General features: G+C 37.7%; 1 pseudogene; it reads left to right on the top strand.

Moving 5' to 3' along the window:
- Positions 1-2936: 2936 nt before the first annotated feature.
- Positions 2937-3146, top strand: LOC119544961 (annotated as a pseudogene).
- Positions 3147-18954: the final 15808 nt, after the last annotated feature.

Below are 18954 nucleotides of genomic sequence, written 5' to 3'. Positions count from 1 at the left end.
AATCTAAGAATATTTTGCTAAATTGCTTTTAAAAAGTTCTGATCAATGTTAGACTGCAGAGAGGCAGTATAGCATGTTGTTTACAAGCTGGAAATCTAAAGTCAGTTTTCATTGTCTCTGCCACTAACTTCCAGAATGACCTTGGGAAAGCCACTTAACCTCTCTGTGACTCAGTTTCTTCATCTCCAAAGTTGGGATATTAATACTACATCTCTCAAGAATTGCTGTAGGATGAAGAGTTAATATATGTAAATGCTTGGACTATTTCTTGGCACGTAATAGTGTGAACCTGGATTACAAGGAATATATTCAGTTGGGCAAGATTGATGGAGAATTCATTATTTCAAACCTTGAATTATGTTTTATTTTCCAAGGTTGCTTCTTTTACAGATAAGCAAAACTTAATAAAATAAGTCTTAAAACCCCAGTTAACACCAATTTGCAGTCCCTTGTGTTGCTGTACAAAGTAATCCGCTAGTCAACTTCAAAAGAGCCTATATTTTGGCAGAATTTTACTAACAGACCTTCTAAGGAAGTCCATTCTCATTGACAGTGGTTGAAGTTTCTTACGTATTAGTGGATTAATCAGGTGCAAGGGAATCTATCATCTCTCTGCTCATTGGTTCATGACCTGAGCACCTGCATCCCCACACTAGGGATTTGAGTAATTATTCTGCCTTAGCATCTTATCCTACTTCTGAGCTGGCAACTGGGATTCAGGGGGCATCTACACTAGCCATCTATTTATTCCTCTAAATCTCACAGAAATTTGCATAAATGAGTACCCCATATGGGGTGTGTTTTTTACTAGGACCCATTTGTCTGAATGCACTACAAAGCCACTGGCTACTTCCCAAGGGTCTGTAAATATCAAAGCATTCCCCTAAGGGCATGAATCTAACTTCTCCTCCTCTATTAAATAGGGGAGTTTCATATCTACCCACTCTGCATATTTGCCCTTGCCTTATTCCACTAAGGTTTTATCATCTGCAAGGGATAGTATGAATGATTTTCAAAAAATACAATGTGCTCCATTCCAGGAATTCTAACCAGTGGACCAGGCAGTGGCTTTGCCTCAGTTGGGAGAAAAATCATAAGGTTCAGAGTTTAAACTGAAGGTGTGCAGATCCTTGGAGATACTGGCCCTACTTGCACGAAGCAGTCTATTCACACATGCAATGCACTTGCCTCTGATTTTTCACTGTGTCTCCATGTACTTTGATCTCATTCAAATATTCTTCTGACATCCCAAGACATACATGATCATTATTTCTGGCCTCAGAATTATCTGATATATCTGTGATGAGGGCATTTTTGACCAATGCCCAGTAAGCTAGAAATTTTCTTTCAAATAGGTAGCTTTTGAGTTCAAAACAAGATATCTCTGTGAGGTAGGCTTCTTCAATTTCTGCCAAATGCACAAGACTTCATATATATTCTCATTGTAGACACTTCTAACACTACCTGCCCAGCTGGGAATACAGAGCTGATTGGAATGGCCTGCACCACCACTTTTAAATTTGTTTTAAAGTTTGTTTTTGCTTAGACCCTATTCAAACTATCATTTTAATCTAATGACTTTGTGAATAAGAGACAAAAGGGTCCATGAAGGGGGGAAGATGGCAGAGTAGGCAGCTACAGTACTCACTTCTCCTCCAAAAACAGCTAGTGTACAGACAGAAACAGTCTGAAACAACTGTTCTGATGCTCCAGAGACCAAGGGAGTATTGTAGAGCATTGTGGGAAGAGTGGGATGGAGAAGCTGAGGCAATGCAGAAAAGAACTATGAGTAAAGTGCTTTGCAGTGACTGCTGGTGCCCAATCACCACTCTCAAGGCCAGCTGACTCAGTTGTAGTTCCTGGCTGGCTGCTGTGAATGGTGAGAGACATGGATGTCCTCTTCCTGAAAAACACGGTGACACAGCCAAGTACTGATCATAGATTTTGATTGGCAAATTGGGATCACTGGGTCTTGGATTTGAGCTGCAGTTTTAGCCTGCCCTAGAGAGCTGTGGCCATTGTTTAAACCCCACCCCTGAAAAAGGTGAAAGTCTTGGAAGTTCAAAGAAGAAGGGCCTCCTTAGGGCTGCAGGAAAAATTTGCTGGGCAGGCTAGAAAAGCACAGCTTCAGGGAACCATCAGAAAACCTTTTTGGCAAATTTCCTGACCCTCTTCTCAGTGCTCTTGGGTCACTGGCCCTGTTGTGGCTGGGAAACACTGACTTGGAAAGTCCTCTGTGGGGTGACACCCCTACCAGAAATTGCCTTCCAGACAAAAGCATCAAGAGACAATAAAAAGAGAGGAAATAAAAGCTATGCAGGCAAAACAAAAACAACAGAACAGATCAAGTTTCCAAGAGAAGGAACAGAGGAAAGGAAGCTTTCCCCTGGGGGTGAAATAATGGCAGACATAGTACTCTTTAAAATTGTACTGCACAAACCAGGAAAGATTCAGATGAAAAACTGAACACATCTGACCAGTTCAACATGGGCAATTTTAAAGGCCTAGAATAAGTTAAACCAAATGTCAAAGACAAGCCTTAACCCAAAGCCAATCAATAATGAAACCCTAGGCAAGAGAGAGAATCTGACCTTTTAGAGTAAATTCATCCAGATAAGCAGATGCACAAACATCAACAAAAATTTACAAGCCATATTAAGAAACAAGAAGCCATGGTCCAGACAAAGGAAGAAATTAAAACTTTGGAGGAAACACAGAATTTGGGACAACTAATCAAAGACGTTCAAACAAATCTCCTATTTCAATTCAGGGAGATGATGGAAAATATGGCAAAAGACATAAGGATATTAAGACACTGGGCAAGCATAAAGAATAATGTGAAAGTATGTAAAGAAACATAGCAGATATTATGGGAGTTAAAAGCACAATTAAAGAGCTTAAAAATACACAAGAGGGCCTTTGTGTGAGCCAGCAACATGGCGGATCGGCTCCACGCAGCTGCAAGATACGGTAAATTCGCTTGCAGATCAGTTTTGTAATGTCATTGGAGTGTTGCAGCAGTGTGGTCCTCCTGCCTCTTTTAGCAATATTCAGACAGCAATTAACAAAGATCAACCAGCTAATCCTACAGAAGAGTATGCCCAGCTTTTTGCAGCTTTGATTACACAAACAGCAAAAGACATTGATGTTTTGATACATTCCTTACACAGTGAAGAATCTACAGCTGCTTTACAGGCTGCTAGCTTGTATAAGCCAGAAGAAGAAAACCATGAAGCTGCTACAGGTCTGGAGAATGTGGTTTATCAAGGGGATATGCTTCTGGAAAAGATACAAAGTACACTTACTGATATTGCACAATCACAGATGAAAAGAAGTAGTACCCATAGCCAATCTCTTCCATTCATAGTACCACTGAATATGATGTGGCTGAGAAAAACACTATTTCAATGGAACTAAGAATTTCACATCAAATTCAGAGGTAAGCCTTACCAACATCTTGTAAGCCTTACAGAAACACTAATCACTATGATGTGTTACCTTTTTAACTATTTTAATAGTGTTCTATTTTCACTCTTGATTATAAGCTTGTAAAATTGTGATTGAACCAGTTTTAAACCATCATTATGCCATCATTTTTTATTTGGATGGAGTAATTGAGGCATTTATTGCATTCATGATCATTATATAATTAAACAGATGTACAATAAAAAATACACAAGAGGAATACAACAGCAGATTTTAACAGGTAGAAGAAAGAATCAGTGAATTAGAAAATAAGACAATTGAAATTTCACAGACAAAAGAACAGATAAGAACATGAATGATAAAAATTGAGCAGGGTCTTGGGGAATTGAGCAACCGCATGAAGTGTACAAACATATGAATCTTGGGTATCTCAGAAGGAGGAGAGAAGGGAAAAGGGACAGAAAGAATATTTGAGGAAATATTGGCCCCAAATTTTCCAACTCTTATGAAATACATAAATATACATGCCCAAGAAGTTCAACATACTGCAAACAGAATTAATCCTAATAGACCTACTTTGAGACACATATTCATTATGGTGTCAAATGCAAAAGATAAAGAGAGAATCTTGAAAGTAGCAAAAGAAAAGTGATTTGTCATATACAAGGGACCCACAATAACAGTAAGTGCTAATTTCTGATCAGAAACTACTGAAGTGAGAAGGCAGTGGTGTTATTATATGGATGGAAACAATGATATTTAAAGTACTGAAGAAGAAAAATTTCCAACCAATAATTATTTAACCAGCAAAACTGTCCTGCAAAAATGAGGGGCATTTAAAAATATTCACAGATAAGTAGAAATTGAGATAGATTGTCAAAAAACAAACAAACAAACAAAAAAACTGGCCCTCCAAGAAATACTAAAGAGAATTTTTCAGGCTGAAAGGAAAACTAGGAAGGGAGGGCAGTCATGAATATTATAAGTAAAGGTAACTAAATGGGTAAAAGAGACACATATATAAGATATGACATATAAAAACCAAAGAATAGAAGATGGCAGAGTGTGTGAGGAGAGGAGGCTTCTCCTCCATGAAAGAAACTAGAGGGAGGGGCTGGGGGACACTAGGAACTGTAGTTTTGGGGTGTAACCAGCCATGTAGGGCCCTACAGTACATGGTGAGCACATGGACAAAAATGTGGAGACATGGAAAGTCTAAGAAGTGGTGAGTGTGTTCATTCAGGATGCCTCCCAGGGATGGAAGCAGTGAGAAAGCCACTGGGCAAGGGAGTGGGCAGCTGCTTTCTGCTCCCATGCACCCGCATTGGCAATTAGCTGGGGAGGTGATCCACCACAATCATATGGCCAGGAACCTCCAGGAAGGAACCTGGGAGGCAGTATTTACTCTTCCCCCATGGAAGTCCAGGGAGTGCACTGAGAAGAAGTGGGGATAGGAGTTGGCACCATACAGATGCATCAGGAGCCCCTCCCACAGCCCAGAGGCTCATGGGAACACAGCAGGCAGGGAACGGGTACCTGGAGGGTGCCCTTGAGCAGACTCCCTGACAACATGCACATGGCCCACATAGCACCCCCAGCGTATGCAATCCCCAGTGCACATAGATAACTGGTGCACTGATTGGATCCTCAACCAGTTTGTACTCCAACCAGGGCTAGATGAAGTTCAGGGAAGGCTGGCTTGAGTGGAAAAGGTGGCTCAAGTGCATCACCTACTCGTAGGATAGGGAAACTGCACTCCAGAAACTTCAGCTCTGCAATTAAACAAATAATCTTGCAATTCCCAAAATAACCTTAGCAAGACAAGCAAGTGCCCCAAAGCCAAAATAATAATAATAATAAAGCACCTGAAGAATCTAAAACACATAGACAAGTAAAAAGTCATAAGAGTCACGGAGCAATTAATTAAAGTAGTAAACACAAATCTCCAAAACAACTTCAGTGAGATGGTTAAAGATATAAAGGACATCAAGAAGACTTTAGAAGAGCATAAAGAATTTTAAAGAGTAAATTAAAACTAGCAGATCTTATGGAAATAAAAGACTGTCAATCAAATTAAAAATATACTTGAGAAACACAAGAGCAGATTTGAAGAGGCAGAGGAAAGGATAAGTGGAATTGAGGACAGAGCAACTGAATACAAACACATGGAAAAAAAATGGTGAAACCAATAACAAAAAATTTAAATGGATTTGGGGAAATGATGGACAACATGAAACAAACAAATATAAGCATCGTTGGTGTCACAGAAGGAAAAGAGAAGAGTAACGGGCTAGGAAGAGTGTTTCAAGACATAGTTGTGGAAAACTTCCCAACCCTTCTAAATGACATAAATATGCAAACAAAAGATGCCCAATGAACTCCAAATAGAATAAATCCAAATAAACTCACTCCAAGACATATACTGATCAGACTGTCAAAATGCTGAAGAAGAGGAGAAAGTTCTGAAAGCCCCAAGAGAGAAGCAATTCACCACATACAAGGGAAACCACATAAGACTAAATACTGACTACTCAGTAGGCACCATGGAGGTGAGAAGGCAGTGGTATGACGTAGTTAAGATTCTGAAAGAGAAAAATTGCCAGCCAAGAGTTCTTTATCCAGCAAAGCTCTCCTCCAAAATTGATGGAGAGTTTAAAATTTTCACAGACAAACAAATGTTAAGAGAATAGAATTTATTAACAAGAAACCTGCCCTGCAAGAAATAAAGGGAGCTCTACCAGCTGAGAAAACAAAAGGAGGGAGAGATCTGGAGAAGGACACAGAACTGAAGAGTATTTGTAAGGGTAACTTAAAGGGAAAAGAAGAAAGAGAAAAAATAGACCTGATAACAAAAGCCAAAGGATAAGATGGCTGGTTCAAGAACTCCCTTCACAGTAATAACTTTGAATGTGAATGGATGAAATTCTCCAATTAAAAGATACAGACTGTTAGAATGGATTAAAAAGTATGAACTGTTGATACACGGTTTAGAAGAGACTCATCTTAGACCCTGTGACATAAAGAGACTGAAAGTGAAAGGATCGAAAAAAATATTCCACACAAGCTGCAAACAAAAGCAAGCAGGGGTAGCTATACTAATATCAGACAAAATAGACTTTAAATGTAAAGATGCCATAAGAGACAAAGAAGGACATTATATAATAATACAAGGGACAATTCACCAAGAAGAAATAACAATCATAAATGTTCATGCACCATCAAGGAGCTCCAAGGTATATGAGACAAACATGGGCTAAACTGAAGAGAGCAATAGACATTTCTACAATAATAGTGGGAGATTTCAATACATCATTCTCTTCTATACATAGAACAACTAGACAGAGGACCAATAAAGAAATGGATAACTTGAACAATATGATAGATGATTTAGACTTAACATATATAGATCATTTTAACCCAAAGCACAAAGATATACATTTTTCTCAATCACCCATGGAACATTCCCAGGATAGATGCTGGAGCACAAAACACGTCTTCATAAATTTTAAAAGATTTAAATTATTCAGAGCACATTCTCTGATCATAATAGAATGCAACTAGAAATCAACAACCACGAAAGAACCATATCTTTCACAAATATATGGAGTTTAAAAACATATTACCAAACAAAAAGTGGATCAAAGAAGAAGTTGCAAGAGAAATAGGTAAATATCTAGAGATGAATAAATATGAGAACACAACATATTAAAACTTATGGGATGCTTTTTAGTCTTTAGTGTATTGGAATAGCTAGAATGAAATACTTGAAACTGTTGAACTATAACCCAGTAACCTTGATTCTAGAAGATGATTGTATAACTATGTAGCTTACACAGTATGACTTTGTGATTGTGAAAACCTTGTGGCTCACACACCCTTTATTCAATGTATGGACAGATGAGTAGAAAAATAGAGACAAAAATTAACTGAAAAATAGGGTGGGATGGGTGATGGCATGTTTGGGGTGTTCTTGAATACTTTTATGTTTATTCTTATTTTTATCTTTTTTTGGAGCAATGAAAATGTTTAGAAATTGTTTGTGGTGATGAACGCACAACTATATGATGGTACTATGAACCACTGTCCACTGTGGATGATTGTATGGTATGTGAATATATCTCAATAAAAGTTAATTTTAAATAAACCTATGGGATGCAGTGAAGGTGGTGCTGAGAGGGAAATTTATAGCTCTAAATGCATATATCAAAAAGCAACAAAAACCTAACTGAACAACTGAAGAGCCTAGAGAATGATCAGCAAACTAACCCTAAAGCAAGTAGAAGAAAAGAAATGACAAAAAATTAGAGCAGAAATAAATGAGCTGGAGAACAAAATAATAATAGAAAGAATAACTAAAGCCAAAAGTTGGTTCTCTGAGAAGATCAACAAGATTAGCTAGCTGATAAAGTAAAAAAGAAAGAAGACCCAAATAAACAGAATCAGAAATAAGAGCAGGATAATTACTATGGATCCCAAAGAAATAAAAAAAAAAAAAAATCATAAGATGATACTATGAACAACTGTTTGCCACCAAACTATATAATTTAGAGGAAATGAATAATTTCCTGGAAACACATGAACAACTTAGACTTACCCAAGAAGAAATAGAAGACCTTAATAAACCAATCACAAGGAAAGATTCAATCAATCATCAAAACTCTACCTACAAATAAAACTCCAGGGCCATATGGTTCACAGGGGAATTTTACCAAAGATTCCAAAAAGAATTGACACCATTCTTGTTCAAACTCTTTCAAAAATTGAGGACAAAGGAACACTACCTAACTCATTTTATGAAGCTAACATCACTCTGATACCAAAACCAGATAAAGACACTACAACAAAGGAAAACTATAGGCCAATCTCACTAATGAATATAGCAGCAAAAACTCTAAACAAAATATTTGCAAATCAATTCCAAAGGCACACTAACACCACGACCAAGTGGGGTTCATCCCTGACATGCAAGAGTGGTTCAACATAAGAAAATCAATCAGTGTAATACAAGACATTAACAAATCGAAACAGAGAAGTCAAATGATCATCTCAATAGACACTGAAAAAGCATTTGACAAAATTCAGCATCCTCTTCTGATAAAACAACTTCAAAAAGTAGGAATTGAAGGAATCTCCTCAACATGATAAAAGGCATATATGTAAACCCACAGCCAGCATAGTATCAATGATGAGAGACTGAAAGCCTTCCCCCCAAGATTAAGAATGAGACAAGGATGCCCACTGTCACTTCTATTATTCAACGTTGTGCTAGATGTTCTAGCCAGAGCAATTTGACAAGGCAAAAAATAAAAGGTACCCAAATTGGAAAGGAAGAAGTAAAACTGTCATTATTTGCAGATGATAATTTGGAAAATTCTGAGAAACTGATGGCAAAGCTACTTGAACTAATAAACAAATTCAGCAGAGTGGCAGAATACAAGATTAATGCACATAAGTCAGTAATGTTCCTGTACACTTATAGTGACCTAACTGAAGAGGCAATAAAAAAAATCCATTCACAATAGTAGCTAAAAGAATCAAGTATCTAGGAATCAACTTAAACAAGGATGTTAAAGGCCTCTACAAGAAAATTACAAAACTTTATTAAAAGAAATAAAAAAGGACCTGAATAGCTGGAAAGATATTTTGTGTTCATGGATAGGAAGGCTAGACATTGTTAAGATGTCAACTACTCAAACTGATCTAAAGATTCAATGGAATTCCAATCAAAATTCCAACAACCTACTTTACAGACTTGGAAAAGCTAGTTATCAGATTTATTTGGAAGAGAAAGGGGTCTTGAATTGCCAAAAACAACCTATAAAAGAAGAACAAAGTGGGAGGACTTACACTTCCAGACTTTGAAGCCTACTATAAAATGAGAGTGGTCAAAACAGCATGGCATTAGCACAAAGATAATCATATTGATCAATGGAATCAAATTGAGAGTTTGGAAATAGACCCCAGATTTCTGGTCAACTGACTTTTGATAAGGACCCCAAATCCACTGAACTGGGACAGAACAGTCTCTTCAGCAAATAGACCTGGGAGAACTAGACATCTGTAGCCAAAAGAATGAAAGAGGACCCCTACTTCACACCCTATACAAAAATTAACTCAAAGTGGATCAAAGACCTCAATATAAGAGTCAGCACAATAAAACTCTTAGAAGATAATACAGAAGATAATATAGGAAAACGTCTTCAAGACTTAGTTATAGGAGGTAGCTTCTTCAACCTTAAAACCAAAGCACAAGCAACAAATAAAAAAACAGATAAATGAGAACTCCTCAAAATCAAAAGCTTCTGTGCCTCAAAAGACTTTGTCAAAAAGGTGAAGAGGCAGCCAATACAATGGGAGAAAATATTTGGAAACAATATATCCGATAAGAGACTGATATCTTGCATATATAAAGAAATCCTACAACTCAACAACAATAGTACAAACATGGGCTAAAGATATGAAAAGGAATTTTTCCAAAGAGGAAATTCAAATGGCTAAAAAACACATGAAAAAAATGTTCATCTTCACTAGCTATTAGGGAAATGCAAATCAAAACCACAATGAGATATCATCTCAAACCAATAAGAATGGCTGCCATTAACAAACAGGAAACTGCAAAAGCTGGAGAGGATGTTGAGAAATTGGAATCCTTACTCATTGTTGGTGGGAATGTATAATGGTACAGCCATGGCAGAAAAGAGTTTGTCAGTTTCTCAGAAAACTAAATATCGAATTATTCTATAATCCCACAATTCCACTTCTCAGTATATACCCAGAAGATATGAAAGCAGTGACATGAACAGACATTTTTAAACTGATGTTCATAGTGGCACTGTTCACAATTGCCAAGAGATGGAAACAATTCAAGTGTCCTTCAACAAACAAGTGGATAAATAAAATGTGTTACATACATATTATGGAATACTATGCAGCAGTAAGAAGGAACAAGGTCCTGAAACATATGGTAACGTGGGTGAACCTTGAAGATATAATGCTGAGTGAAATAAGTCAGACACAAATGAAGAGATATTGTATATTACCACTACTATGAACTCCCTGAACAGTGTAAAATCAATGTTTATTGATTTTAGCTTATTGATTTAAGACCGAGTGATAGATGGAGGATAGTGAAGGGGAAATGATAATCTAATATTATCAGATATGTTAGTGAGTGTGAATTCAAAGGTATGGGAATGGATAGGGGTAATGATTGTTTGTTAATGGTATTATAAGTATCAGAGCTGTATTGAAGGTAAATAGGATTGAAAGGAGTTATTTAAAGGCATATAACCCACAAATCAACACTACAAATATGGCTAGGTGCTTGCATATATACTTCTAAGGTATAACACTAGCACAGAGAGATGACAACAGAATGGTATATGGGAAGAATCTACGTATTGCATATTTGGGACTATAATTAATGGGAATACCTTACTAGTACCACAAAAATACTAGGGACACATAATTAAGGGCCAAAAAGAGCTATGGGTGTTTTGGGTCATAAGAATTGCTTATAATGGAGAGCGATGAGAATTGTACAACTAAGTGATGATAATGTGAGATAAAGATAGATTATCATGGACAGAAAATACTCTATGTGAACTTAGGAACCCCCTACTTTATAAGTTAAGCCCTCAATCTTGAGGATTGTTCTTATGAAACTTCTGGTTGTAAAGGGGAGGCTAAGCCCACCTATAATTATGCCTAGAAGTCACCTTCAGAGAATCTCTTTTGTTGCTCAGATGTGGACTTTGTTGTCCTATGCAAAATTCTGCAAATAAATTAATCACCCTTTCCCCAAGATGGGACAGGAGCCCCAAGGTGAATGAGTCACCCTGTTGATGTGGGACACAGATTCCAGGAATGAGCCTGACCCTGGCATCAAGGGCCTGAGAATGCCTTTTTGACCAAAAGGGGGAAAAGAAAGGCAACAAAACAAGTTTTCAGTGGCTACAAGATTTCAAATAGAGTTAAGAGGCTGTACTGGAGGTTACTCCTATGCAAGCTTCAGATAGAAATACCAAATGGCCACAGTATGATAAGCTCAAGTCAATGGTAGTCCTGAAAACTCTAAAGAATACCCAGATCCCTATCTGAGACTTTATAAACATTTTATTCACTAACTTTATTTTTCAGAAACTTACCTTCCAGAGAGCTCCTATGCAAGCTAAGTCCCAAAACCCAGAGACAACAGCCTCTTCAAGAGCATCAACCAGATGCATTCCCTTTTCCCATATGTCAACACCCCTTTTGAACATGAACAAGTTAGTGTGATCACTCCTTAAACACCCCTGAAGATTGGGAAAATGATTAAACTGGGGTAAGGTGATGCAACAGGCAAGATGGAATTTAACAAAGGATTATGAATATTGAATCTCTAAATAATTTTCTTTTTCTTAGTTGTTGGGATATTGGAATAGATAGAAGGAAAGAACTGAAATGGTGGCACAGTAACCTATAGCATTCTTTGAAACATGCTCTATAGCTACTTGTTAAATTGTAATTTGAAAGTTATCACTTTTTGTATATATGTTATATCTCACAATAAGGAAATAACTGAAACTATGGTTTTTGGAAATTTCCTATATAATTACTTGTTAAAATGTACTTTGGAAGTTATTACCTTTTTGCATATATGTTACATTTCACAATAAGGAAATGACTAAAACTGTGGAATTGTAACCCATGACATTCTTTGAAATTTGCTCCCTAACTACTTGTAAAATTGCACTTGGAAAGTTATCACCTCTATGGATACATATTAAATTCCACAATAAATTGTATGATTAAATAAAGAATTATTTTTTAAAAAAATAAAAGGATAAAATAGTTGAAGTAAGTTCTGCCTTTATGGTAATAACATTGAATGTTAGTGGATTAAACTTCCCAATCAAAAAACACATACTGGCAGAGAGAACGGGGCAAGATGGTGGAGTGGTAAGGTGTAGGTTTTATTACTCCTCCAGGGAAGTAGGTAGAAAGCCAAGAACTGTGTGGAACAGACACCGCAGAGCAATTTGACTTTGGGCATACTTCATATAACACTCATGAATGCATGGAACAGCTGAGATCAGTGAAATCTGTAAGTTCTCATGGCCAGGGGACCCCTGCCCCTCCCTGCCAGGCTCAGTCCCATGGAAGGAGGAGCCATTGGTGCTGGGAACCAAGAGGGAGAACTACGGTTGCAGCTCTGACTGAAAACTCAGACTGCTGATCAAAAATTCCAAACATAGATAGACTGAGACCAGACACTGGAGAATCTGGGAGCAGTCAGCCTGGTGGAGAGGAGATAGAGCTAGCAAAAACAGCAAAAGAAAAAAAAAGGCCAAAAGTAAAAACAGAGACTCTCTGGAGTTCCAGCGAACATAAAACAGAGAAGGGCAGGGCTCAAACAGAATCAGGCACATATGCAAATCCAGAGAGTGAGTACCCTAGTCTGAGGAGCCCTTTTTCTGTGTTTTCTTGATTGTTCCTTAATGGCCCTAAACTCCTTGTCTCTTGGCATTTCAACAGCCCATTAGATCTGCAAGGAGGGCCTTGCTTTTTCATTCTTTTCTTTTTATCTTTTTCTCTTTTTCTAAAACAATTACTCCAAGCAGCCCATTATATGAAGGTTCAAAGACTTGCATTTTGGGCCCAGGCTAAGGTAGCTCTGAGGGAAAAAGCAATAAGTCTAGTGGCTCAGAAAATTCACAAAACACCATAACTTACCAAAGAAAGGGGGAAGTCCCCTTACAGCCATCTTCCTGCCCCACACCAGCACCACAGCCCTGAGCTGCCCCAAACAATCCAGTGTGAGGAGAAGCATTTTCAGCAACACATGCACATGCCGCAATGTCAGGCATGGACAATAGCCTTTTCACACACCCACAGCTAATTGTTCTGGAGTGGGGAATGTGGAGCTGTGTAAAAAGGGGGAAATTAATGTGCCCCATTCAGCCATCCTATCAGCAGGTGGGGAATGTCCCTACTTGGCCCTGTGGCCCAGAACTTCTCTTGAGGGATAGTGCTCATCTGTGATGTAGCACAGTCTTCCCTCAGCAGACGCCCTGGGATGGCATGGCTTGGAAGAGGGACCCACATGCAAGTCCCAGGGACCATACACCAACACCAAGGACTTGTGGGTCAGCAGCAGAGACAAACTGTGGTGAGAGTGAACTGAAAGATTACACTATTGCAACAGCTTTAAATCCTCAGGAACACCTAGGAGATTTGATTATTAAAGCCACCCTCCCTCCCTAACCACTCAGACACACACCCCACATTCAGGGTGGGCAGCACCAAATACACATATGAACTTGGTACACCAATTGGACTCCCACAAGACTCAGATCCCACTCACCACAAAGGCAAAGCTGGGGAGAACTGGCTTAAGGGGAATAGGTGGCTCACAGATGCCACCTGCTTATTAGTTAGAGAACGTGTACTCCACCAAGCTGTAGATCTGACAAATTAGAGATGTGTTTGAATCAGGGTACATATCCTAAAAGAGCCCTATCAAGTTAAGCAAATGCCAAGAGGCCGAAAACAACAGAAAAATTTAAAGCATATGAAAAAACCAGATGATACGGATAACCCAAACCCAAACACCCAAATCAAAAGATCAGAGAAGACACAGAACTCAGAAGAATTAATCAAAGAACTAAAGACAAACAATGAGAGCATGGCACAGGATATAAAGGACATGAATAAGACCCTAGAAGAGCATAAAGAAGAAATTGAAAGAGTAAATAAAAAAATAGATGATATTATGGAAATAAGACACTGTCAACCAAAGTAAAAAGATTCTGGATACCCATAGTACAAGACTAGAGGAAGCTGAACAACAAATCACAAACCTCAAGGATGACAGAACAGAAAATAAAGAACAAAAGAAAGAATGGGGAAAAAAATTTTAAAAATCAAAATGGACTTCAGGGATATGATAGATAATATAAAACATCCAAATATAAGAGTCACTGGTGTTCCAGAAAGGGAAGAGAAGGGTAAAGGTCTAGGAAGAGTATTCAAAGAAATTGGGGAAAACTTCCCAAACCTTCGAAACAACATAAATACACAAATCATAAATACCCAGCAAACGCAAATTGAATACATCCAAATTAACCCACTGTGCCGGTTTGAGTGTATTGTGTCCCCCAAATGCCATTATCTTTGTGGTCTTGTGTGGGGCAGAGGATTTGGTGCTGGTTGGATTTGTTTGGAATGTGCCCCACCCAGTTGTGGGAGATGATTCTGATGAGATATTCCCATGGAGGCGTGGCCCCACCCATTCGGGGTGGGCCTTGATCGGTGGAGCTATATAGATGAGCTAACTCGGGGGGAGAAAACTGAGTGCAGCTGTGAGTGACGTTTTGAAGAGGAGCAAGCTTGCTAGAGAGGAACGTCCTGGGAGAAAGCCATTTTGAAAACAGAACTTTGGAGCAGATGCCAGCCACGTGCCTTCCCAGCTAACAGAGGTTTTCCGGACACCATTGGCCATCTTCCGGTGAAGGTACCCAATTGCTGATGTGTTACCTTGGATTTTTTGTGGCCTTAAGACTGTAACTGTGTAGCAAAATAAACCCCCATTTTATAAAAGCCTATCCATCTCTGGTGTTTTGCATTCCACAGCATTAGCAAACTAGGACACCCACTCCAAGACATATTCTGATCAGATTATCAAATACTGAAGAGAAAAGGTCTTTCAACACTTGCTGATTTCAGTATTCTGAAATCATCAAGAGAAAAGCAATTCACCACTTACATAAGACTAAGCAGTGACTACTCAGCAGCCACCATGGAGGCGAGAAGACAGTGGCATGAAATATTTGAAATTCTGAAAGAGAAAAATTGCCTACCAAGAATTCTTTATCCAGAAAAGCTCTCCTACAAATTTGAGGGAGAGTTTAATTTTCTCATACACAAACAAATGCTGAGAGAATTTGCTAACAAGAGACCTGCCCTACTTGAGATACTAAAAGGAGCCCTACCAACAGAGAAAAAAAGAAGGGAGAGAGAGAGATGGAGAAAAGTTCAGCACTAAAGAGATTCAGTATGGGTATGTTAAAGGACATTAAGAGAGAGAGGGAAAAATATATCTGACAAACATAAACCAAAGGATAGGATGGCTGACACAAGAAATGCCTTCACAGTAATAATGTTGAATGTAAATGGATTAAACTCCCCAATTAAAAGATACAGATTGGCAGAATGGATAAAAAAATATGAACCATTGATACGTTGCATACAAGAGACTCATCTCAGACACAGGGACACAAAGAAATTGAAAGTGAAAGGATGGAAAAAAATATTTCATGCAAGCTACAGCCAAAAGAAAGCAGGAGTAGCAATATTAATCTCAGATAAAATCGACTTTAAATTCAAGGATGTCATGAGAGACAAAGAAGGCCACTACATACTAATAAAAGGGGCAATTCAACAAGAATAAATAACAATCATAAATGTTTATGCACCCAATCAAGGTGCCACAAAATACATGAGACAAACGCTGGCAAAACTAAAGGAAGCAACTGATGTTTCTACAATAATTGTGAGAGATTTCAACACATCACTCTCTCCTATAGATAGATCAACCAGACAGAAGACCAATAAGGAAACTGAAAACCTAAACAATCTGATGAATGAATTGGATTTAACAGAAATATATAGAACATTACATCCCAAATCGCCAGGATACACATTCTTCTCTAGTGCTCATGGAACTTTCTCCAGAATAGATCATATGCTGGGACATAAAAGAAGCATCAATAAATTTAAAAAAAAAAATTGAAATTATTCAAAGCACATTCTCTGACCACTATGGAATACAATTAGAAGTCAATAACCATCAGAGACATAGAAAATTCACAAATACCTGGAGTTTAAACAACACAGTCTTAAACGATCAGTGTGTTAAAGAAGAAATAGCAAGAGAAATTGCTAAACATATAGAGAAGAATGAAAATGAGAACACAACATACCAAAACCTATGGGATGCAGCAAAAGCGGTACTCAGGGGGAAATTTATACACTAAACACACGCATCAAAAAGGAAGAGCTAAAATAAAGGACTAATGTGGCAACTAAGAAGATAGAAAATGAACAGCAAACCAATCTAACCCAAGTAGAAGAAAAGAAATAACAAGAATTAAAGCAAAAATAAATGACATAGAGAAGAAAAAAACAATAGAGAGGCTAAATAACACCGAAAGTTGGTTCTTTGAAAAGATCCAGAATGACAAGCCCCTAGCTAGACTGACAAAACCAAAAAGAGAAAAGACCCATATAAACAAAATAAAGAATGAGAAAGTAATATTACTGCAGATCCCAAAGAAATTAAAAAAAAAATTTAAGAGGATACTGAACAACTGTATGCCAACAAACTAGATAATGTAGAGGAAAAGGACAATTTCCTGGAAACATATGAACAACCTAGACTGACCAGAGAAGAAACAGAAGACCTCAACCAACCAACCACAAGCAAAGAGATCCCAGCAGTCATCAAAAAACTTCCCACAAATAAATGCCCAGGGCCAGATGGCTTCACAGGGGAATCCTACCAAACTTTCCAAAAAGAACTGACACCAATCTTACTTAAACTCTTTCAAAAAATCAAAGAAAATGGAATACTACCTAACACATTTTATGAAGCTAACATCAATCTAATACCAAAACCAGGCAAAGATGCTACAAAAAAGGAAAACTACAGGCCAATCTCCCTAATGAATATAGATGCAAAAATTCTCAACAAAATACTTGCAAGCCAAATCCAAATACACATTAAAAAAATCATACACCATGACCAAGTGGGGTTCATTCCAGGCATGCAAGGATGGTGCACCATAAGAAAATTAATCAATGTATTGCAACACATTAACAAATCAAAAGAGAAAAATCAAATGATCATCTCAATAGATGCTGAAAAAGCATTCAACAAAATCCAACATCCTTTTATATAAAAACACTTCAAAAGGCAGGACTTGAAGGAAACTTCCTCAATATGAAAAAGAGCATATACAAAAAACCCACAGCCAGCATAGTACTCAATGGTGAGAGACTGAAAACCTTCCCTCTAAGATCAGAAATGAGACAACTATGCCTGCTGTCACCACTGTTATTCAACATTGTGCTAGAATTGCTAGCCAGGGCAATCCAGCAAAACAAAGAAATAAAAGGCATCCAAATTGGAAAGAAAGAAGTAAAACTGTCATTATTTGCAGATGATATGATCTTATATCTGGAAAACCCTGAGAAATTGATGGTACAGCTACTAGACCTAATAAACAAATTTGGCAAAGTAGTGTGGGATACAAGATTAATGCACATAAGTCAGTAATGCTTCTATATGCTAGAAATGAACAAAGTGAAGAGATACTCAAGAAAAAGATACCATTTTCAATAGCAACTAAAAAAATCAAGGTCTTAGAATAAACTTAACCAAAGATGTAAATGACCTATACAAATAAAACTACATAACTCTACTAAAAGAAATAGAAAGGGACCTTAAAAGATGGAAAAATATTCCATGTTCATGGATAGGAAGGCTAAATGTCATTAAGATGTGAATTCTACCCAAACTCATCTACAGATTCAATGCAATCCCAATCAAAATTCCAACAATCTACTTTGCAGACTTGGAAAAACTAGCTATCAAATTTATTTGGAAAGGGAATATCCCTTGAATTGCTAAAAGCAATTGCACTTCTTGGTATATACCTGGAAGATCTGAAAGCAATGACACGAACAGATAACTGCAGGCCAATGTTCATAGCAGCATTATTCACAATTGCCAAGAGATGGAAACAACCCAAATGTCCTTCAACAGATGAGTGGATTAATAAAATGTGGTATATACACACGATGGAATACTACGCGGCAGTAAGAAGGAACGATCTCGTGAAACTTATGACAACATGGATGAACCTTGAAGACATAATGCTGAGTGAAATAAGCTAGGCACAAAAAGAGAAATATTATATGCTACCACTAATGTGAACATTGAAAAAGAAAAAATAAATGGTTTATAATGTAGAATGTAGGGGAACTAGCGATAGAGAGCAATTAAGGAAGGGGGAACAATAACCCAATAAGAACAGATAAGCTATCATGGGTAAATTCAACATTCTGGGGATGCCCAGGAATGACTATAGTTTGTTAATTTCTGGTAGGTATGGTAGGAACAAGTTCACAGAAATTTTGCTATATTAGGTTATTTTCTTGGGGTGGAGTAGGAACATGTTGGAAGTAAAATAGTTATTTTAGGTTACTAGTCTTTTTCTTACTCCATTGTTATGGTTTGTGAAATGTTTTTTATTGTTTTTTTTTATTTTTTATTTTTGATATAGATAATAGTTAATTTAAAAACAAAAACAATGAAAAAAATACGCAGAGCCAACCTGAGGAGCTGGTGGAGAATGCAGGGGTGTTGGGCCTCCACACCTCAATGGTTGCTGATGTGCTCATAGACATAGGGGACTGGTGGTTTGATGGGCTGAGCCCTCTACCACGGGACTTGCCCTTGGGAAGACTGTTGCTGCAAAGGAGAAG

This window comes from Choloepus didactylus, chromosome 9 (genome assembly GCF_015220235.1).
Source record: "Choloepus didactylus isolate mChoDid1 chromosome 9, mChoDid1.pri, whole genome shotgun sequence".
Taxonomy (NCBI): Eukaryota; Metazoa; Chordata; class Mammalia; order Pilosa; family Megalonychidae; genus Choloepus; species Choloepus didactylus.
The sequence above is the reverse complement of the archived record's forward strand: the minus strand, read 5'-3'. Positions and strand labels throughout refer to the sequence as shown.